The 24,267-nt window shown below is 36.8% G+C and overlaps 1 non-coding gene across 1 annotated transcript; it reads right to left on the reverse strand.

The window, feature by feature from the left end:
- Window positions 1-3,791: 3,791 nt before the first annotated feature.
- LOC143668606 (U6 spliceosomal RNA) lies at window positions 3,792-3,900 on the reverse strand. Its single transcript, XR_013168476.1, has one exon. It is a non-coding gene; the product is annotated as a U6 spliceosomal RNA (small nuclear RNA).
- Between the last annotated feature and the right edge of the window lie 20,367 nt (window positions 3,901-24,267).

Raw genomic sequence — 24,267 nt, forward strand, 5'->3', positions numbered from 1 at the left:
GCCCAGTTATGGTGGAACACAAGTGATGCACAAAGCCGTTCAATGTGAAAGGCTGAACAGCGAGACCTACACTCATGCAGAAATTTAATAAGAGGAGGGAAGAGCCAAATAGAAGAGGAGGAGATGGCTGAGACCTGCCAAGTTATGTGCCTCACATATTTTATAACAGACACATGCCCACATGACTTGGGTGAATGACTTGCTGCATTCAAATGGCAATACCCTCATTTCAACCTTTCAGAAAGGAGAGCTAAGAATGGAATCAGAGATTGGGTGGAGTTCTAAACCACTCTCCAAGTAAGTCTACCATGCTAGAAGTAGTCATCTTCTTTCTTGTGGCTAAAAAGCTACAGAGGGTCACACCTATCAAGGAACACAAATAATTTGTTGAATCAATAGTGCATGTTTGGTAGGGAGAAATCATTAAAAAGTCGATTGCTGGTGTTCCTAAACATGGTAATAATCATTTAAAAAGGCTAGAATATAGTGCCAGGAAGCCTTCTAAGCTATGTCCATGTATAAGACTTTACCCTAACAAATAACTTTTGAGATTGGTACTCTATTATTATCCCCATTTTTCAGATGAGAAAACTGAGGCACAAAGAAGTTATGCAGTTCTGCTAAGACACACAGATGATAAAAGATGGGATAATGTTTATACCTACGCAGTCTGGCTCCAGACTTGTGACAACTATACCATTTAGTTCAGCAAGTAAGAAACCAGGTATATAAAGAAATTCTGTGTTCAAGTTAGAGGTCTCTTATTAGGAAGATACAAGTTCCAAAATTAGCTCAGAAAGGAAGATAAAATAAAATATTAATGCAGAGTTTGTAGATATAGTGAAAGGGACATTGGAATAGGAATATGTGATATATGAATAAATTTATACTGACGTTTTCATTCTGACTACCACTTACTAACTCTGGAAACCTTGGGTACTTTCATTTCCTCATGTGCAAAAATAAGAGATAATGACACTAGCCTCATAAGACTATAAAATTAAATAAAATTTTTGCAGATGAATGCCTTGTACGTAGTAAATAAGTAAATAGTTTCAGTAAAGAAGTTTAGCATCTATGCTGGTAATTTACCTATTATCTGTCATCCTTTGCTCACCCTTCTATACTCTGCCCTAGGATGCTAGGGCTGGAATCTAAGTTCTTATTTCCCAAAATTCCTTGCTTTGGCTTCTGTTCTAGTTTGCTAGCTGCCAGAATGCAACACACAAAAGACGGATTGGCTTTTAATAAAAGGGGATTTATTTCATTAGTTCTTCAGAGGAAAGGCAGCTAACTTTCAACTGAGGTTCTTTCTTACATGGCAAGACACAGGGTAATCTCTGCTGGCCTTCTCTCCAGGCCTCTGGGTTTCAAAAATCCCTGGGGTGATTTCTTTCTGCATCTCCAAAGGCCTGGGCTGAGTTGTAAGTGCTCAGATGAGGTATGCTTAGCTGCTTGGGCTGTGCTACGTTGAGCTCTCTCATTTAAGCACCAGCTGATTAACTCAAACATCATTCACTGTAGCAGGCATGCCTCCTAGCCAACTGCAGATATGATGAGCAACAGTTGAGGTTCACATACCATTGGCTAATGTGCACAGCAACAGAACTAGGCACCTTCACCTGGCCAAGTTGACACCTGAACCTAATGACCACAGTTTCCTATTAGGTTCTGGCAATTAGAGGCACTAAGGGAGAGTGGAAGGCAGAAGGAGGAGAAAAGGAATTTTCTTCCATTCTCCAGTGGGCAGCAGTTTCATTCCAGCAGCATAGGACAGCTACATCTCTGGCCTATAGCATCCTTGGTACTCTTAGCACCATCTGTGGTGGTATCCTCAGAGGTACCACCAGTTCCAGCCAACCATGCCTCCCTTTGGAGGTATAAGCACCTGTGCTGTAGGTGGCTATCCCCCAAACCACCTGGAGGTTCCAGTAACCCACCAAGTCATCTGCCATAATTTATCACCCAGCCTTAGTGAAAATAGCTATTTCCCAGAGTGCCTGATATCTAGGTTACAACAGTATCATGTTTTTGCTTTCTTACCTTGCAATATATGTAAAACCAACCCTCTATGTTAAATCCCCTCTGTTTGAAAGCCCTAGCACACTTTCTGATTTTCTAACAGAACCCTGAATGGGACAGCATCTTTTAAAGTAGCTTAATCTTTCTTCTCTAGAAGTAATTATTTCCTAAATCAAATGGTCCTCCAGAAATCTTTATAAATCATAAAATATTCACAATCACAACAATATTTACTAGTACTTTCAACTTAGTCTTAGGCAAAATTGTGCAACAGACCTCCCTGTAGTGTAATTGGAGTTAGATATCTGAGTATAAGTCCTGATTATGTCTCATTAGCTGTGTGTCCCTGAGAAAGTCATCTATTAGGAGACTCAGTTTACACACTTAAAATGGGCTTATAATTCATGAAAGAACATGTTTATAATTTTACCATTAATCAAAGTCCATCATTTGCAGTACGGCTCACTGTTTGTGTTGTATATTCCTATGTTTTCTTTTTAAGATTTTAATATAGTAATGTTTATACAACCTAAAATTTTCCCTTTTAACGACTTTCAAACATATAATTCAATGCTGTTGATTACATTCACGATGTAGTGCTACCATCACTGCCATCCATCACCTCCGTCACCAAAACTTTTCCATCAACCCTGTGACAGTTTGCAAGCTGCTGGAATGCAATATAACAGAACTGGAATGCCTTTTAAAAAGGAAATTTAATAAGTTACAAGTTTATAGTTCTAAGCCTATAAAACTATCCAAACTAAGGCATCCAGGGGAAGATACCTTAATTCATGAAAGGCTGAGGGGTCAGGAACACCTCTGTCAGCAGGGTAGTCACATGGCTGGCATCTGCTGGTCCCTTACTCCTGGGCTCTGTTGCTCTGTCATTTCTGACACTCTAAAATGTTTCCTCTTTTAAAGGATTCCAGCAAACTAATCAAGACCTACATGGAATAGGTGGAGTCACATCTTCATCTAAGCAAAAGATCACATCCACAAATTAGGTGTATCACATCTCCATGGAAATAATCTAGTCAAAAATTTCTGACTATAGTATTGAATAAGATTAAAAGAAAGGCTGCTCGCACAAGATTGGATCAGGATTAAAACACGGCTTTTCTGGAGTATGTAATACTTTCAAACCAGCACAAACCCAAATAGAAACTCTGTACAATTTAAGCATTAAATCCCTATTCCCTACCCCTACCCCTAGTAACCTATATTCTAGTTTCTGACTATGCATTTGCTTCTAATTATTTCATATCCATGAGATTATTTAATATTTGTCCTTTTTTGTCTTGACTTATTTCACTCAATAATATGTCTTCAAGGTTCATACATGTTGGGGCATATAGTAGAACCTCATTCCTTTTTATGACTAAGTAATATTTCACTGTATGCATATACCACATTTTGTTTATCCCTTTTTCAGTTGATAAACTGAACTTGGATTGCTTCTATCTTTTTGCAATTTTGAATAATGCTGCTATGAACATCAATATGCTAGTGTCTGTTTGAGTCTCTGCTTTTAATTATTTGGGGCATGTACCTATAATTGATAGGTCATATGATAATTCTATACTTAACTTTCTGAGGAACTGTCAAACTGTCTTCCCCAGCAGCTGCACCATTTTACATTCCCACCAACACTGAATGAATTCCTGTAAACCTGTATCTTCTCCAACACTTGCAATTTTCCATTTTTGTAATTATAGCCATTCTGGTGGGTGTGAAATGGTATTTCATTGTTTTTTTTGTGTGTGTTTTTTAATATGGAGAACTTCACAAATCCACATGCCATCATTGCACAAGGACCATGCTGATCTTCTCTGTATCATTCCAGCTTTTTAGTAAATGTGCCACCGTAGTGTGCACCTCATTGTGGTTTGGTTTCATATCCCTATTAGCTAATGATGTTGAATACCTTTTCATGGGCTTTTTTAGCAATTGGTATATCTTTTTTTTTTTTTTTTTTTATTAATTAAAAAAAGAATTAACAAAACAATTAGAAATCATTTCAATCTACATGTACAATCAGTAATTCTTAATAACATCACATAGTTGCATATTCATCATTTCTTAGTACATTTGCATCGATTTAGAAAAAGAAATAAAAAGACAACAGAATAAGAATTAAAACAATAATAGAAAGAAAAAAAAAACAAAAAAAAACAAAAACAAAAAACCTATACCTCACATGCAGCTTCATTCAGTGTTTTAACATAATTGCATTACAATTGGGTAGTATTGTGCTGTCCATTTCTGAGTTTTTATATCCAGTCCCGTTGTACAGTCTGTATCCCTTCATCTCCAATTATCCCTTCTCTTTTTCTTTTTTTTTAAATTAACAGAAAAAAAGAAATTAACCCAACATTTAGAGATCATACCATTCTACACATGCAGTCATTAATTCTTAACATCATCACATAGCTGCATGATCATCATTTCTTAGTACATTTGCATTGGTTTAGAAGAACTAGCAACATAACTGAAAAAGATATAGAATGTTAATATAGAGAAAAAAATAAAAGTAATAATAGTAAAATCAAAACAAAACAACACAAAACAAAACAAAAACCTATAGCTCAGATGTCGCTTCATTCAGTGTTTTAACATGATTACTTTACAATTAGGTATTATTGTGCTGTCCATTTTTGAGTTTTTGTATCTAGTCCTGTTGCACAGTCTGTATCCCTTCAGCTTCAATTACCCATTGTCTTACCCTGTTTCTAACTCCTGCTGAACTCTGTTACCAATGACATATTTCAAGTTTGTTCTCGAATGTCCGTTCACATCAGTGGGACCATACAGTATTTGTCCTTTAGTTTTTGGCTGGATTCACTCAGCATAATATTCTCTAGGTCCATCCATGTTATTACATGGTTCATAAGTTTATCTTGTCTTAAAGCTGCATAATATTCCATCGTATGTATATACCACAGTTTGTTTAGCCACTCTTCTGTTGATGGACATTTTGGCTGTTTCCATCTCTTTGCAATTGTAAATAATGCTGCTATAAACATTGGTGTGCAAATGTCCGTTTGTGTCTTTGCCCTTAAGTCCTTTGAGTAGATACCTAGCAATGGTATTGCTGGGTCGTATGGCAATTCTATATTCAGCTTTTTGAGGAACCGCCAAACTGCCTTCCACAGTGGTTGCACCCTTTGACATTCCCACCAACAGTGGATAAGTGTGCCTCTTTCTCCGCATCCTCTCCAGCACTTGTCATTTTCTGTTTTGTTGATAATGGCCATTCTGGTGGGTGTGAGATGATATCTCATTGTGGTTTTGATTTGCATTTCTCTAATGGCCAGGGACATTGAGCATCTCTTCATGTGCCTCTTGGCCATCCGTATTTCCTCTTCTGAGAGGTGTCTGTTCAAGTCTTTTTCCCATTTTGTAATTGGGTTGGCTGTCTTTTTGTTGTTGAGATGAACAATCTCTTTATAAATTCTGGATACTAGACCTTTATCTGATATATCATTTCCAAATATTGTCTCCCATTGTGAAGGCTGTCTTTCTACTTTCTTGATGAAGTTCTTTGATGCACAAAAGTGTTTAATTTTGAGGAGTTCCCATTTATTTATTTCCTTCTTCAGTGCTCTTGCTTTAGGTTTAAGGTCCATAAAACCGCCTCCAGTTGTAAGATCCATAAGATATCTCCCTACATTTTCCTCTAACTGTTTTATGGTCTTAGACCTAATGTTTAGATCTTTGATCCATTTTGAGTTAACTTTTGTATAGGGTGTGAGAGATGGGTCTTCTTTCATTCTTTTGCATATGGATATCCAGTTCTCTAGGCACCATTTATTGAAGAGACTGCTCTGTCCCAGGTGAGTTGGCTTGACTCCCTTATCAAAGATCAAATGTCCATAGATGAGAGGGTCTATATCTGAGCACTCTATTCGATTCCATTGGTCGATATATCTATCTTTATGCCAATACCATGCTGTTTTGACCACTGTGGCTTCATAATATGCCTTAAAGTCAGGCAGCGCGAGACCTCCAGCTTCGTTTTTTTTCCTCAAGATGTTTTTAGCAATTCGGGGCACCCTGCCCTTCCAGATAAATTTGCTTATTGGTTTTTCTATTTCTGAAAAATAAGTTGTTGGGATTTTGATTGGTATTGCATTGAATCTGTAAATCAATTTAGGTAGGATTGACATCTTAACTATATTTAGTCTTCCAATCCATGAACACGGTATGCCCTTCCATCTATTTAGGTCTTCTGTGATTTCTTTTAGCAGTTTTTTGTAGTTTTCTTTATATAGGTTTTTTGTCTCTTTAGTTAAATTTATTCCTAGGTATTTTATTCTTTTAGTTGCAATTGTGAATGGGATTCGTTTCTTGATTTCCCCCTCAGCTTGTTCCTTACTAGTGTATAGAAATGCTACAGATTTTTGAATGTTGATCTTGTAACCTGCTACTTTGCTGTACTCATTTATTAGCTCTAGTAGTTTTGTTGTGGATTTTTCCGGGTTTTCGACGTATAGTATCATATCGTCTGCAAACAGTGATAGTTTTACTTCTTCCTTTCCAATTTTGATGCCTTGTATTTCTTTTTCTTGTCTAATTGCTCTGGCTAGAACCTCCAACACAATGTTGAATAATAGTGGTGATAGTGGACATCCTTGTCTTGTTCCTGATCTTAGGGGGAAAGTTTTCAATTTTTCCCCATTGAGGATGATATTAGCTGTGGGTTTTTCATATATTCCCTCTATCATTTTAAGGAAGTTCCCTTGTATTCCTATCTTTTGAAGTGTTTTCAACAGGAAAGGATGTTGAATCTTGTCGAATGCCTTCTCTGCATCAATTGAGATGATCATGTGATTTTTCTGCTTTGATTTGTTGATATGGTGTATTACCTTAATTGATTTTCTTATGTTGAACCATCCTTGCATACCTGGGATGAATCCTACTTGGTCATGATGTATAATTCTTTTAATGTGCTGTTGGATACGATTTGCTAGAATTTTATTGAGGATTTTTGCATCTGTATTCATTAGAGAGATTGGTCTGTAGTTTTCTTTTTTTGTAATATCTTTGCCTGGTTTTGGTATGAGGGTGATGTTGGCTTCATAGAATGAATTAGGTAGTTTTCCCTCCACTTCGATTTTTTTGAAGAGTTTGAAGAGAATTGGTACTAATTCTTTCTGGAACGTTTGGTAGAATTCACATGTGAAGCCATCTGGTCCTGGACTTTTCTTTTTAGGAAGCTTTTGAATGACTAATTCAATTTCTTTACTTGTGATTGGTTTGTTGAGGTCATCTATGTCTTCTTGAGTCAAAGTTGGTTGTTCATGTCTTTCCAGGAACCCGTCCATTTCCTCTAAATTGTTGTATTTATTAGCGTAAAGTTGTTCATAGTATCCTGTTATTACCTCCTTTATTTCTGTGAGGTCAGTAGTTATGTCTCCTCTTCCATTTCTGATCTTATTTATTTGCATCCTCTCTCTTCTTCTTTTTGTCAATCTTGCTAAGGGCCCATCAATCTTGTTGATTTTCTCATAGAACCAACTTCTGGCCTTATTGATTTTCTCTATTGTTTTCATGTTTTCAATTTCATTTATTTGTGCTCTAATCTTTGTTATTTCTTTCCTTTTGCTTGCTTTGGGGTTAGCTTGCTGTTCTTTCTCCAGTTCTTCCAAATGGATAGTTAATTCCTAAATTTTTGCCTTTTCTTCTTTTCTGATATAGGCATTTAGAGCAATAAATTTCCCTCTTAGCACTGCCTTTGCTGCGTCCCATAAGTTTTGATATGTTGTGTTTTCATTTTCATTCGCCTCGAGGTATTTGCTAATTTCTCTTGCAATTTCTTCTTTGACCCAGTCGTTGTTTAGGAGTGTGTTGTTGAGCCTCCACGTATTTGTGAATTTTCTGGCACTCTGCCTATTATTGATTTCCAACATCATTCCTTTATGGTCCGAGAAAGTGTTGTGTAAGATTTCAATCTTTTTAAATTTGTTAAGACTTGCTTTGTGACCCAGCATATGGTCTATCTTTGAGAATGATCCATGAGCACTTGAGAAAAAGGTGTATCCTGCTGTTGTGGGATGTAATGTCCTATAAATGTCTATTAAGTCTAGTTCATTTATAGTAATATTCAGATTCTCTATTTCTTTGTTGATCCTCTGTCTAGATGTTCTGTCCCTTGATGAGAGTGGTGAGTTGAAGTCTCCAACTATTATGGTATATGAGTCTATTTCCCTTTTCAGTGTTTGCAGTATATTCCTCACGTATTTTGGGGCATTCTGATTCGGTGCGTAAATATTTATGATTGTTATGTCTTCTTGTTTAATTGTTCCTTTTATTAGTATATAGTGTCCTTCTTTGTCTCTTTTAACTGTTTTACATTTGAAGTCTAATTTGTTGGATATTAGTATAGCCACTCCTGCTCTTTTCTGGTTGTTATTTGCATGAAATATCTTTTCCCAACCTTTCACTTTCAACCTATGTTTATCTTTGGGTCTAAGATGTGTTTCCTGTAGACAGCATATAGAAGGATCCTGTTTTTTAATCCATTCTGCCAATCTATGTCTTTTGATTGGGGAATTCAGTCCATTGACATTTAGTGTTATTACTGTTTGGATAATATTTTCCTCTAACATTTTGCCTTTTGTATTATATATATCATATCTGATTTTCCTTCTTTCTACACTCTTTTCCATATCTCTCTCTTCTGTCTTTTTGTATCTGACTCTAGTGCTCCCTTTAGTATTTCTTGCAGAGCTGGTCTCTTGGTCACAAATTCTTTCAGTGACTTTTTGTCTGAGAATGTTTTAATTTCTCCCTCATTTTTGAAGGATAATTTTGCTGGATATAGGAGTCTTGGTTGGCAGTTTTTCTCTTTTAGTATTTTAAATATATCATCCCACTGTCTTCTAGCTTCCATGGTTTCTGCTGAGAAATCTACACAAAGTCTTATTGGGTTTCCCTTGTATGTAATGGATTGTTTTTCTCTTGCTGCTTTCAAGATCTTCTCTTTCTCTTTGACCTCTGACATTCTAACTAGTAAGTGTCTTGGAGAACGCCTATTTGGGTCTAATCTCTTTGGGGTGCGCTGCACTTCTTGGATCTGTAATTTTAGGTCTTTCATAAGAGTTGGGAAATTTTCAGTGAAAATTTCTTCCATTAGTTTTTCTCCTCCTTTTCCCTTCTCTTCTCCTTCTGGGACACCCACAACACGTATATTTGTGCGGTTCATATTGTCCTTGAGTTCCCTGATACCCTGTTCAAATTTTTCCATTCTTTTCCCGATAGTTTCTGTTTCTTTTTGGGATTCGGATGTTCCATCCTCCAAATCACTAATTCTATCTTCTGTCTCTTTAAATCTATCATTGTAGCTATCCATTATTTTTTCTATGTTTGCTACTTTATCCTTCACTTCCATAAGTTCTGCGATTTGTTTTTTCAGTTTTTCTATTTCTTCTTTATGTTCAGCCCATGTCCTCTTCATGTCCTCCCTCAATTTATCGATTTCATTTTTGAAGAGGTTTTCCATTTCTGTTCGTATATTCAGGATTAGTTGTCTCAGCTCTTGTGTCTCATTTGAGCTATTGGTTTGTTCCTTTGACTGGGCCATATTCTCAACCTTTTGAGCGTGGACAGTTATCTTCTGCTGCTGGCATCTGGGCATTTATTCAGATTTCTCTTGGTGTTGGACCCAGCAAGGTTGTAATATTTTTCTGTGAAATCTCTGGGTTCTGTTTTTCTTATCCTGCCCAGTAGGTGGCGCTCATGGCACACGTTTGTCTGCGGGTCCCACCAGTAAAAGGTGCTGTGGGACCTTAAACTTTGGAAAACTCTCGCCGTCCTGGGGGTTCGCTAGCCGAAACGGCTTGAGCCGGCCCGGGGTCTGAACGCAGGGAGGGTTGCTGGTCGCCGCAGCCAGGGAAAGAGCCCGTCCGAATTTCCTAGTCGGCCCTGGGCAACAAGCGTGGCGGGAGGGCGCCAGCGGCAGTGGCCCGCCCGAGAGAGTGCACGTTCCCCGGGAGTCACGGCTTTGGAAGGGGCCTCCCCCACCCGTCACCGTTCTCCGCGGCCTGGGGGTTTCCGATCCAATTCTCTCAGTTGGTCCGGGGGCTGCGCGTGGTGTGGGCGCCAGCCGTCTTTGTTTCAGGGGACCGCCTCTCCAATTCTCCCAGCCGGCCCGGGAAGGGGGAAGGGAGTAACTCCGGCCGCTTGCCACCCCGCCCGGTAAGGCCCGCGCGCCTCGGCGATCTCACCCGAGCTGCTTCTCTCAGCCAGCCAGCCGTTCCAGGATGGGGTGCGCTGTCTTTTTTATCTCTGTTGTGGCTTTGGGCGCTTTCTGTATCGTTTCTACTCCCCTAGTAGGTGTCCTGGAGAAGAAACTAAGATCCGCGCGTCTTACTAAGCCGCCATCTTCCAGGAAGTCCCGCCTTTATCTCTTCAGCAATTGGTATATCTTTTGGGGAAAATTTCTATTCAAGCCTTTTGCCCATTTTTTTAATGGAGCTGTTTATCTTTTTATTACTGAGTCATAGAGACTTCTTTATATATTCTAAAAGATATTAAGCCTTTACCAAGTATGTGGCTTCCAAGTATTTTCTTTAATTTTGTAGGTTGTCTGTTTAATGTTCTTTGCTGCCCCAAAGTTTTTAATTTTGATGAAGTTCCATTTATCTACTTTTTCTTTTGCTTGTTGTGCTTTGGGTAAAAAGTCTAAAAAATCATTTCCTAACACTGAACATCCTGAAGATAGGTCTGTAAGTTTTCTTCTAAATATTTTATCACTCTGTTTCTTATATTTAGATCTTTCCATGTTGAATTGATTTTTGCATATGATGTGAAGTAGGGGTCTACTTTCATTCCTTTGCAAATGTATATCCAGTTTTCCCACCACCATTTGTTGAACAGACTATAATAATTGTACCACACTAATGCAAAGCATTAATACTATGTATAGGAATTCTGTATTTAATGCATAATTTTTCTGTCAAACTACAATTTTTCTAAAAAATAGCCTCAGAAACTATTATTAAAACCCTGCAGGATTAAAGATACTAAGATCAAAGAGCTACCGTTAGAATCCCATAAAATCATACAATGACACACTTGGTAAGTTGTTAATCATTATGTAGTTATTATTTTGTCACTCTCAGATTCCATTTCTGCACCTTTCTATGTGAGGTCCTGCTTCTGCCATCTCCTTCATGCTTTACCCAATACCTTGAATAAGGATTTGTACCTCAGGCATGTATAATTTTAAGATCATGCTCTACCCTTTTCTCCAGCTTTTTTTTCTTAACTCCGTTTGCATAACACAAAGCTCTCATCAGTTTTCATGGAATTTGAACATGTACAGGTAGATCCACTTGTGGGGGACTGACATCTTACCATGGTCTCTGTTGTAGACAAAATAATGGCTCCCAAAATATACTCACATCAAATTACATAATCCCCAAACCTGTGAATATGTTACCTTATGTCGCAAAAGGGATTTTTGAGGCTCAGAATCAGAGAAGGAGATGTGATAATAGAGACAGAGGTCAGAATTATGTGATTGCTGGAAGGAGGCCACGAGCCAAGGAATTCAGACAGCCACTAGAAACCAGAAAAAATAAAGGAATTGATTCTCCTTGGAAGCCTTCAGAAGGAATGCATACTGCTGATACTCTGATTTAGACTTGTGGCCTCTGGATGTAAGATAGCAAATTTGTGTTACTTTAAGCCGCTAAGTTTGTGATGATTTGTTACATCAGGAAGAAGAATTGAATGTAGTCTCAGAAGTCATATTGTAAATAGTATTGCTTATATTATTCCTTTTCTATTCATTCCTTTTTCCTGATAAAATCAAATGATCATTTAGTTGAAAATTCAAGGGCATTTGTGTCTTCTGATAAGAAAAAAAATACAAGGAGAAAAGATCAATAAATCAGAAAGTCCTAGCCTTCTCTTTTTATAGGATCATAAACAATATATAATATGCTGATATTAACCTCAGTGTTACTATGAGGTTAAATCTTTAACTCTTTTTTACTTTATGACACTAGACCATCTACTGATGACCACTTAAGTCAGGGGTTGTTAAGTCAGATGCTCAGAAGGACTAAGTAGATAATTTAATTGAATGACACAATCCAGACATTGGAGTAGACAGGGACTCTGAGAAACCGAAGGAGAATATGGCTTGTTTAGAAGACGAACTCTCACTCAGTTCCAGCCAATTGTTGCCATGCAAATCTAACCAGTCATCATTATCTGCCAATTTTTAACATAATTTAGCAATCTAGATTAGTATGTAAAGTCCTTTTATCTTTGAAATTACTCAAATTATTATAATTCATTGCACTAATCAAATAAAATGCTTTACCTTTGGTAATCTGCCTGCCGATCAGATATTTAAGATCTCTGGCTAAATACTTCATCATTATTTATTTCCTCCCTTGAAAATATCTGATACAAAATAAACCACAAAGTCCAAACTCATTAAGCTGATGTCCCAGATCTGATTGGTCTTAATTTAGAATCTATGCAACCCAGAAGGCTCACCTTGGCCTATGAGAACCTTCTCTGTCTTTTTTTTTCTGTTACTTCTTTGCTTTTACATCCTTCTTTCCTGATTTCCCATCCTGGAATGCTTCCCCTTTCTGCATTTCTTAAACCTTTCTACCCTTCAAAGCCAAGCTCTAATGCCACCACTCTATGAAAACTTCTGGGTGTTCCTAGCTGGATATGAGATCCTCCCAGGACATTTTGTCTTTTACTCTACTAATTTGAGCCCATTACTCACCTCTTTTTTTTTTTTTTTGCATGGGCAGGCACCAGGAAATGAACCTGAGTCTCCAGCATGGCAGACAAGAATTCTGCCACTGAGCCACCATCATACTGCCCCATTACCCACCTCTTAATTTAAACTAACGAGCTTCCTGAGGACAGGATCTGAGTCCTTCAGGGTCATGTCCTCCAGAGCTTTGTAGGTACTAATTATTCAATTTGCAATTGCTGAATGAATGGGCTCTTCAGGAAAAAGGAGGAAGCTCTAGCTATTATATAGGCAGTGTGATGGCGGATGGTATGGAAGTAAGTGAATAGACTGGAGTCATCAAAGACCCCCAAGTTCATATCTTGATCTTGACAACAATAAGTGATCTAACCGATTTAGGCATGTTTCTTTCCCTTTCTTAATCCCAATTTTCCCAAATACTCACCTCATATAGAACTCATAAGAAACAAAGAGTAAACATATGTAAAGCACTTAGCACAATTCTTGGTGCACTCCCATGTTTGCACTTTTACACATGCACACGTGGATCTAATCAGAAGTTTGCTAAAAATTCTTTTTGATACATTCTGTTTCTTGACAGTTTTAACAGAGAAACATGCAGGCAGATCTTCCTTTAAGCAGGGAGATTAGAAAATTTCAGAAGAATTCTATGAACTTTCCCAGAATTATGAAAGACCCCTAGTCATGAGATTTCCACAGGATTCTGTGCCAAGATCTTTATTTCGGACATTATCACATTAGCCTAAGAGAATAGAATTTAAAAAAATACAAAAAGAGAGAGGCCAAGGTTGTTGATAGTTCCATTAGACCCACTGCCTTCAAATATTTATATCCAAACCTTGTGGGCCTGTGCTTGTTTTCATATTGGTGACAGCAATGATTTCCTGGATTGTATGGAAGATTTCAGGGAGATGCATGCTCCTGACCTCTGGATGCAAAGCTGACTTTCACCATTTGGAGGGTAGCTTTAGGAAAAGCAGCCTTTGATCATCTCAGCTGGAGGTGGGAGAGCTTTATTAGGAGTGCTTATTGAAGACTGTGCATACACTGTCAATTTTGCCCACCCACTGTCTACCCAAGACAAGGTAGTGGCAATGGTCTCTTTTGGCTCACGGTAGTGGTGCTTAAGGTTTATTTTATTTCTTTTTAAAATCCTGCTTCCTTCATAACGACTTGTCAGAGGGCAGTCTCCATCACTTAATTGTCAAAGGAGAACCACACCAAGATCAAAGCAGCTGGCAAGGCTAAGAGGAGAGAAGAGAAATATTATGATAAAAGAAAGAAAAGAAAAGAAAGAGCAAAGGAAGACAAGTGCAGAGTGGGATGGGCTTTTAGTGTGACTCCTTGCCATCCACATTGCTGGTTTATGTCTATTAAACCTTCACAGCCCTAAATCTTATAAACCTAAGATTCATTGGCAATGTGAGGCTGGATAAAACCAAAGAGAGGCCAGTCAACTTTCGGGGGCTCAGCTATGACTGCCGTCTCTGGACTCTGAATACACATTTCACACTGAGTTCTGTTTGGCCACTGCCTGGTTTCACAGCTGTGCTGATTGCTCAGTGGGGAACGTCATGTCTGTTCTCCAAAGGAATTTAACAAATTAACTATGAACAAAGTCGCTTGGACATGACATCGATTCACACATGCTGTGTCATGCCAAGGAGAAGCTTGTCAGCTTGCTGTTTTCACAGATATGAAAAGAAAATTCCCAAGACTCACCAAATGGATGGAAGTACAACTGTGTTTAGAAAAGAAGGCAGGAGACGAGGTGAGGGAAAAGGGTATGCACCATAGGCCAAGATAAAAATCCCTAGAAATATCCACGTTAACTGTGTCACAAAAGTAGTTTATTGGTGATAGTAGTTTATTTGGTGATATTTCACTTTAGGTAAATCCTCACAGATTAGTATAATGTCTACAAGCACATAAAAATACATGCATAATTTAAAATCAAACAGTGAAAGAGGGACTATTTGAGAGCCTGCATTTTTGTGTTTGACATTTTATATATATATTCTCATTTTAACTCACATAGTGACACAATAAGGTACATGTCACAGATGGGAAGATAGTTGGGGCGAGTGAGGCTCATAAAGGAGTTAAATTGACATAAAAGGTAACATATTTTGTGATTCTATTTATATGTATTGAGAATACGTAAATCCATAGAGATAAAAAGCAGATTAATGGTTCCAGGGACTAAGGGGAGCAGGGAACAGAGACTGACAACTTAATAGGTTTCTTTTTCAGGTAAAGAAAATGTTTCGAAACTAGAGAGACGTAATGGTTGCATAATATTGGAAAGTGCTAGCAAACAGTACACTTTAAAATTGGTAATTTAATGTTAAGTAAATTTTACCCGACTTAAAAAAAAAACAGAGATTAAATAAATACCTTAAAAGTAAAAATATTTCAAATATTGAATTCAAACAAAAGTATTTTATTTTTTAATTACATTATGGGTTTAACAGAATTTATGAACTGTATTGAAATGCAAACATTCACTTGTAAATGTGCTTGTGTGGGTAAATATATGCCTGTGCTGGTTTGCAAGGATGTATGGACCCTAGAAAAGCCATGTTTTAATCAAATTCCCATTTCATAATGGCAGAATAATCCCTATTCAATATTGTATGTTTGAAACTGTAATCAGATCATCTCCCTAGAGATGGATTTAATCAACAGTGGTTGTTAAACTGGATTAGGTGACGACATGTCTCCACCCATTTGGGTGGATCTTAAGAAGTTTCTGGAGTCCTATAAAAGAGGAAACATTTTGGAGAAAGAAAGAGATTCAGAGAGAGCAAAGTAGAATGACATAGCCATGAGAAGCAGAGTCCACCAGCTAGCGACCTTTGGAGATGAAGAAGGAAAATGCCTCCCTGGGAGCTTCATGAAACAGGAAGGCAGGAGAAAAGATAGCAGATGATGCCATGTCCGCCATGTGCCTTTCCAGATGAGAGAGAAAGTCTGACTGTCTTTGCCATGTGCCTTCTCACTTGAGAGAGAAACCCTGAACTTCGTCAGCCTTCTTGAACCAAGGTGTCTTTCCCTGGATGCCTTAGATTGGACATTTCCATAGACTTGTTTTAATTGGGACATTTTCTTGGCCTTAGAATTGTAAACTGGCAACTTATTAAATTGCCCTTTTTAAAAAGCCATTCTGTCTCTGGTATACTGCATTCTGGCACCTAGCAAACTAGAACAATGCCCAAATCTAAACAATCACTGTAGAAATAAAAACTCTTAATAGAAGCCTGCTCCAATTGGTAACTACCTGTGCTACTTTTTCTTCTCCCAAGGAATGCCACTAATGCTAATTCACCTATTCATGCCATCTCCTTGATGGCCAGTGGCAGGTATTATTTCCTCCATGTTATGGATTTGGAAACCAAGGTCAGTGGGGTTAAATAATGCACTGAAGGCCTCACAGCCAATCATTGCCAAGTTTAGTTCTCAATCCTTCAGAGGCACTGATTTGCAATCATAGGTTAAACACAGAGTCAATGTGGGGAAGTGCATTTCTTTTGTTTTTGAGAAGAATCAGAGCATCTTCCATACACCTATACCATAGAAGCCTAGTATTCTGAGACTGTTGATGGTCTGCCACCTTCTAGCCATCTTATCTGAGCTGGATACAGTCGACATCAGTGATACTAAAGTCCCGGATCTTCTAACAGCCAGAAATGGTTTTCCATGAAGCATCTATAATAGTAAATTATAGATAAACTGGCTAGAGATTGTGCATGACATTAGATTGTTCTCGGAGAAACTGCATAGAGACAGTTAATACTCTGCATAAATCCCTTGATTCGGCACACACACACAAAATTTGATTTATGATATTAAACATTTAAATGAAAAAGCAGTATGTTTTTGTTTGACTTAATTTGAAGCATACTAAAATTGTATTCTATTTCTACAAGGAATGGATAGCAAGAATGTTTAAGGGACTCAACCTATTTTTTAAGCTGTCATTAGAAATGATTAATATTTAAGAGAAATCAATAAAAATTGAATTTGAAAAAATCAATATTTAAGCAAAAGCATTACAAATCACATGACTAACATTGACACCCTTCATATATTAAAAAGGTTTGTTTTCCTGTGGCATGTGGGTAATGCTACAGCTGTATGAAGCAAATTTTTAAAGTGGTGATGCATTAGTGTGAGCTGAAGGGATAAATCACTTTGAAAATCAACCTCAGTCCTTTAAGAGAAAGAAAAACATTGGAGTAAATGCCAACAAATATTAAATCTCACTGTCAAATATATATTAAATGTAAGTACATATGGATTTGTATATATATCTATTTCTAGTCATCTTTCTTCTTGCTTGTAGAGTAGCTATATCCAAAAGGCAGGCTTGGTTATTTAAAATGGTAACTATAATTTTTTTTCATTTCATATGTATCATAGTTATGATAGATAAAAAGAATAACAGTACTCTTAAATTCAGAAATCATGCCCTTATTCCAATCACAAAAGATTCTCCAGGCAAGTATTCAGTCTGTACCTAATTATAACTTCATCCCTAGTTTACTGTAGGATTGCCTACCCTGGTGACATAGACCAGCTCATGTATGAGTTCACTTCTTTTTTGTGCCTTTGTGACTTCTAAGAAGGGCCTCTCTCTATTTCCTACATGGCTTTTCAAAAGAAGTTTCATATCATCCCAAGACTGATGCAACCCTCAACTGGTCTTACTGTCCTAGCTGCATGTGGCTTAAGAAAAAACATGGAAAAGAATGTTTACATAAATCTTGTTCTACTTATAATTCTTTTACTATTTATTTCCACTTTCAAGATCATCCCTTGACTACCTCTCCAACTTCACCTCATTCCCTTCTCCCCCATATTCGCTCTTGCCAAACTGGTCTCAATTCTAATTTTTCAAATACAGAGAACACTCTCCTCACATAAGAACTTTGCACTTGTTCCCTTTCTTGGTTGCCTTTTCACAAGATCTTTCTCATGATTAAAATTTCAAATCAAATATCACTGCTCAGAATCTTCCATTCCCACCCCCCCCCACCACTTTCCATTGTATCACCTTCTGTCACCGTTGCCCTGGTACTTATAATAAAGATAAATTTCACTTTAGCATTCATTTATATATATTTTAAATTTTTCATCTGTCCCCTTCTCTAGACTAAGTTCCATGAGGCGGGTACTTTGTCCTTCTTGTTCATTTGTAGTACTTAAATAAGACCCTACTGACATAAAAAATAACAAATTATTTGTTAAAGGAATGAATTACATGTGTAAACCACTATGTCCTTGAAATTCATTTGTCCTAGGTCTGCATGATAGTTCTTCCTTCTTTGAGCATGATGGAATAACTAAGAGAAGTCTTGCACAATACCCAGAGATTAAAGAATATGCAGAGTACATTGCTGAAGACTTGATTCAGTCTATGCTAGCAGGAATATTTTCAAAATCCCTTTCAGTAGAGAAATTATCTATAAATATACCTCTATGGGTATATCCATAGATATATAATTCCATGGATTACTCAAGCAAATTTCCTTTTGCTGCTGACTTTCCCTTAATTTGGTTGATGCTGTATGTGCTTTTCCCTTAGCCACCAATTGACCCATATCCTTCAAGCTGCAGATTTTTATTCTTATTTCCTTACAGCTCAGTCCTTAAGTGGTACAGACATTACTCAGGAATATATTAGGAAGGAATTTCATAAGCTCTCAAACTTTCCTTTTTTGATGAATAAAGAATGGGGAATATGTGTAAGCATCACATTAAATTCACTTCAATTCAAATCAACAAGTATTCTTGAACGTCTTTACAATGTGTTGCGCACTGACTGTTCTAGGCATTATTGGTACAGCCATTAACAAAAAGAGGACACTTTATGCCCTCAAGTTCCTTATAGTTCTTGGCTTGTATTCAGCAAATTGGTTGGCCAACTCTAGGGCAGATGAATTGAATCAAGGGAATTTTCCTTGTCATTTCTGTAAGCCCTAGTTAAACTCCAACCCTCACCATAGCTCGGTTCAAATATTTAGTATTAGCGTGCTTTGAAGGTCACAGATTGAAATTCTACTCTGGAAGGGCTTAACCAATACTGTCTTATTCCTATTTTCAAAGAGAAAAGTCAAAGTGATTGATAGCCCTAATGAAGCTAATAGTCTGTGGCTGGGTAAGCAAGCTGTTCTCTTTGCTCCATCCTACAAATTAAACCTAGGCTAAGAACGGTTCAAACGATATTAAAGAGGAACCAAGTTCTTGAAAAGCATCTTGTCCAGGTGATTGGGAAAGGAGATTCCTTTCCAAAGATGCTCATAGTTTGATAGTTTATCATACCCTCATTACCACCATTTCTAGGCATCAATTTCAGGGACCTATTTTTATATCCCTTATTTTCTTTAATTCTAGGTATTATCTGGCCTGATGAAAAGAGTAGTAAAAGAAATTTTTTCCTTACCACAGGCCTTCACATTCCACCTGTCATATCACCATGCCATTACCAAGATTATCTATTTTTTAAAAAATTTGTAAAATAAATCATTTTCCTTGCTACTTTGTTTTAATATGTTTGAATAAATATTTAAATTTAAATAGCCTTCATATGTTTACCTATCATTTCTATTTTTTGATACATTATTCATTGTCTTGCTTAATTTTATTAGGTTTTGGAATTATTTACATATTAAAGATAATATTTTATCTGTCCAGTATTGAAAATATTTCCACCAGTATTTCATTTGAGTTTTAAGTGTGATTATGGCAGAGAATGGCTATGTACAGAAGTTATATATATTATTTATTGAATTCAAGTTTATCAGTTATTTTATTGTGCTTGCTTTTCTGCTTAGAAAGTCACTGCCCAACTTGAGATGAAATAAATACCTATATGCATATTCCACAAGTTGTTTTAGGACTTTGTTCTTACATTTTCTATTTATATCAAGTGTAATTTATTTTGGCTAATGATGTACTATATGGAATTTTTAATATTGGTTAAATAGCTATCATAATAGCATTTATTGAATAATACTTCCTTTCCTCATTTATTAAAAATACAGTTGACATTATATATTAAATTCTTATGTATATAATCTCATGTATAGAATTTACATATTAAATCAATTTCATTATATTTTCCTTGCTTATTTATACCTTTTTATATTAAAAGTCAATTTTGTTATATTTTCCTTGCTTATTTATACCTTTTTCCTTCCTTATTTATAACCCTTAAAATACTTGTCAATTTGAAAATAATTGGATCTTTTAAAAACACTGGAATGGGGGATAGTTCAGTGGTAGGATTCTCACCTGCCATGTGGGAGACCCAGGTTTGAATCTCAGCCTGTGCACTCCTCCCCCTCTGAAAAAAAATTCAATAAATAGTGCTGCAATAATGTGATAGTCACATGGAAAAAGAATGAAATATGACTCCCACCATACAGCATACAAAAAAAATTGTCATTCTTAACATACAAACACTCTTGTACGAAATTTTTGGAGGCTCTGTCATAGCAGAAATGATAAAAAAAAACCAATAACTTAATTTGGGAAAAATAAATATTGAGATTTCCCATCCAGGAGCATTGTATATTTCACTATTTATTAAGTATTTATTTAAGCAAGGAATATCTTGTATCTTTCTTCCTATTTAATTATATAAAATTTAATCTTTTATTGCTATTTTAAGTGAGTACACACACATATTTTATCTGTGGAATGTAAGTTATCTATTTATAAAATATAAATGACTGCATATATATTTTGTATCCAGTCATTTTACTGAACTCTTATTAGCTATAATCATTTTTGACTAACATCTTGAGTTGGTTAGGTAGTAGTCATATTATCGGCAAATAGTTAAAAACCTGACTCTTCTAATCATTACATCTACTATTTCCAAATTTTTCTTCTGCATTGTTTATAAATCCCAGGATACAGTTAACAGTCAGGAAAGATCCTTGCCGTTTCTTCACATAAATGAGAATGTTTCTGTGTTTAACCTTGACTATGATGTTTATTTGCTGATGTTTTAATGAAGATATTCTTTATCACATTAAGGGAGTATTAGTCTACTCCTTGTTTTCACTGAGATTTTGTGAAGACTAAATGTCAAATTTTATTAAACATTTTTCTGACATCCAATGAGGTTCAGATGGATTTTCTTCTTTGATTGAGTGATGCAATATACTATATTAATAGATCTCCTAAAATTATCAGTTTTTCCCAAACTATAAAATTCAAATAACATAAAATTTAAAATGTGCTAAAAGATTTATAGCAAAACAATAACCTACAGCTTTTCCCACCCCTGATCCTCCTCCTCCTCACATATGACCACTTTCAACTCTGGCAGTTGTTCCTTCTTCCTGTCATAATTTTAAATAATACATATATACTGCTATCTCTTGATTAATCTTATGCTCTGTTTGTTCTTTTTTATTGATTCCTGTTCTTATTTAATAGATGCAATTATCATCTTTTATACCTCTGGAAATATCATTTAAAAGTGTTTTACTATTTTTTTCTACCTATTTAATCTCTGTTCCATTTGAAAAAAATTTTTTTCTACATTTGTTTTTGTGTAGGCATGTTGGAGGCTTCACTTAACTGTCTGGTAATATTTGGCTTTCAATTTAAATTTAAGAAAAAGTAGCCAATGAGCTTATCAGAAGACTTATATGCAGAATGACCTTATAGGTTAGTGGATTTTACTTTAGGAATTTTGAGAATTTATTTTAGGGACCCTAAATATTAGTCACTTTAAGTCTTGTCTCTGGAAAATGGTACTCTAGTCTCCTGCTGGGGCATGAGCTCTGGAATAGGATGGAAGAAAGAGATTAGCACACAGTATGCCTCCTATTTTTACCTACTTGCCACTATGCTGTTCCTTAATATATTGTCTCTGATTCAGTTTCTACTGAGATAAGCTTAAAGTTTTCCAGTGGGATGGAGAAGAGTAGTTGCTTAATTGTACAGGGTGAATGTGAGGACCAAGGCAGTTGCTGCTTTTCAGACTTTCAGTCAATGCCCCGATCCTTCAAAATTTTCTGGAGTCTTCAATCAAGCGCAAACCTGTCACCCCTCCCTGCTCTATCGAACTGTTTTTGGACCTGCTTGGGAGACTGCCCCACTCTCACCAGATATCCTCACTGTGTGAGGAATAAATCTTTTCATATGCATTTGGTGAGTGTGTGGCATCATACTTCTCAACATATAAACCAAATTTGGGGTAGGAAGGAGAGTCCATCCACCTCTGCAGATGACTGCAACACTACACCCTCTCTAATTCATTCACGCTTACTATAGTATTATCACAGTATCTGCTTAAATTCAGAAAACCCTCATCCACCTTTATTTAGTACCAACTTGTGATAATTTTTTTTCAAAGATAACCACAACAATTTCTCCCAAGCCCCTTTTTCATCCTTTCCATCAGCAAGTAAAGTCTTTACCTCTTACTCTTGGATCTGGACTGGCTCTAGACTGGCTTTGACCAATAGAATGTGTCAAAAGTGACATTTTATAACTTCTGGGACCTTAAGAGACTTTGTAGCTCCATCATGGAATAATGAGGTCACCATTTTTGGTATCAAGAGTATTGCAACAAATAAAGAAACATTTGTAAGTGGCTTTGGGATTGGGTAATGGGGTAAAGGTTAGAAGATTTTGAGGCATGGGATAGAAAAAACCTAGATGACTTTGAAGAGATGGTTGATACAAAACAAGTGGCCATGAAAGGTGTTCTCAGTGAGACCTTGGACAGAAATGATCCATGTGCTATTGGAAATGTAGGAAAAGTGATTTTTGTTACTATAAAGTGGCAGAAAACTTGGAAGAATCGTATTCTGATGTCAGATGGAAGCAGGACTTGTAAACAAAGAACTTGAATATTTAGCTAAGGAGATCTCTGAACAAAGAGTGAAAGGCACAGCTTGGTTTCTCCTTGCTGCTTATAGTAGAAAGTGAGAAGAAAAAGATAAATTGAGGTATAAACTGCTAAGAAAAAACTAACCAGAAAAAAAAACTGGCCAGTATTTCATAATTTCAACACTTCTTAGAGCCTATCCAGTGTGCTCTAAGACTAGGTAAAAAAATGGCCCTAACAGGGCTGTCCCTGAGTTCCCAGGAGGTCAGTTTCCAGAGAATGGGGTCCTGTATGAAGACACAGCTGAGCGATCATTTGCTAATGGGCGTAGGCATATATATGACTCATGGATTCAATCAATCACCTCAGAGGAAGTCAGCAATGGAGATACAATTATCAAAGAAAATTCTGTGAAGGCCTTCTGTTTGATTGCTTGGAAATCCTTGAATTACGTGGGAGACTGACGAGAATTTTGTAACATCAAAAACACTACCAGCCTTGACTTAAAGGACCAGAGGCAGGACAAAATGAAGGAAGAATGATCCAAAAGACAGAACTGTGGATGCAAAGGTCTGAGCTGAGGGACGTGCTTGGACCAAGAGAGAGATGCTAGGCATTTGGCCACACAGGCATTTGGAGAGGGCATGCTCATCTAGGAGTCTGGAGAAGATAGAGTCTCCATCCCAGTACTAAGGGAGAGTGCGGTTGCTGGCCTGGTGCTCAGAGAAGGTGGGGCTTCCACTAAAGCAAGCCCAGAAGACAAACATCAAGTCACAATGACCCTCAGGCCTTGAAATCAGATGGTGCAGGGCCTTCTGGAGTCTGGATTTGCTTGGAAACTGTGACCCTTTTTTTTTTCCTTTCAACTTTGTCCTTTTGGAATGGAAACTTCCAAATTATTTTATTCTAGAAGTAGATAACCTGTTTCTTAGGTTCATAGGTTTACCAACAGAGAATATTATTGCCTCAGGAAAGATCAGACCAATAACTGGTTTATATGAGATTTTGGATTTAGAGTTGTTGAAAGAGCTTAAGTCTTTGGGGATCTTAGAATGGGGTAAATGCATGTTGCATGTGAGAAAAGAGCACGCTTTTGGAGGTCCAGAGAGCAGACTGCTATGGATTCAATCATGACCCCCACAAAAACATGTTCAAACCCTTAACCCAGTCTTATCAATATGAATTTTAAAATAGAATCTCTGTTTGTTTGAAACAGTATGTATCCCAGAAAATCACATTTTTAAAGACAATATAAATGGGGTGGAGAGAGAGAAAAAAAATAGAGAGAGAGAAAGAAACTGAGAGCATGCCATGAAAGTAAGAAGCCTAATTCAATGAAACCCAGAAAAGAAGGGAGAGTTCAACAGATGCTGCCATGTTTCTTGCCATGTGACAGAGGAATCTAGAATTGCCAGCAGCAGGTCTTCAGAAAGAAATCATCATCTTAATGATACTTTGATAGGGACATTTTTCACAAAATGTAAACTTGTAAGCTAATAAATTTTCATTGTTCAAAGTCAACCCATTTCATGGAATCTGCTTTAAACAGCCTAACAAACTAAAACAGATTTTGGAACTGAGTGGGATGCTGCTATGACAAATACAAAAAAATGTGGAAATGACTTTGTAATTAGGTAATGAG

The sequence above is a fragment of the Tamandua tetradactyla genome, chromosome 24, assembly GCF_023851605.1.
Source record: "Tamandua tetradactyla isolate mTamTet1 chromosome 24, mTamTet1.pri, whole genome shotgun sequence".
Taxonomy (NCBI): Eukaryota; Metazoa; Chordata; class Mammalia; order Pilosa; family Myrmecophagidae; genus Tamandua; species Tamandua tetradactyla.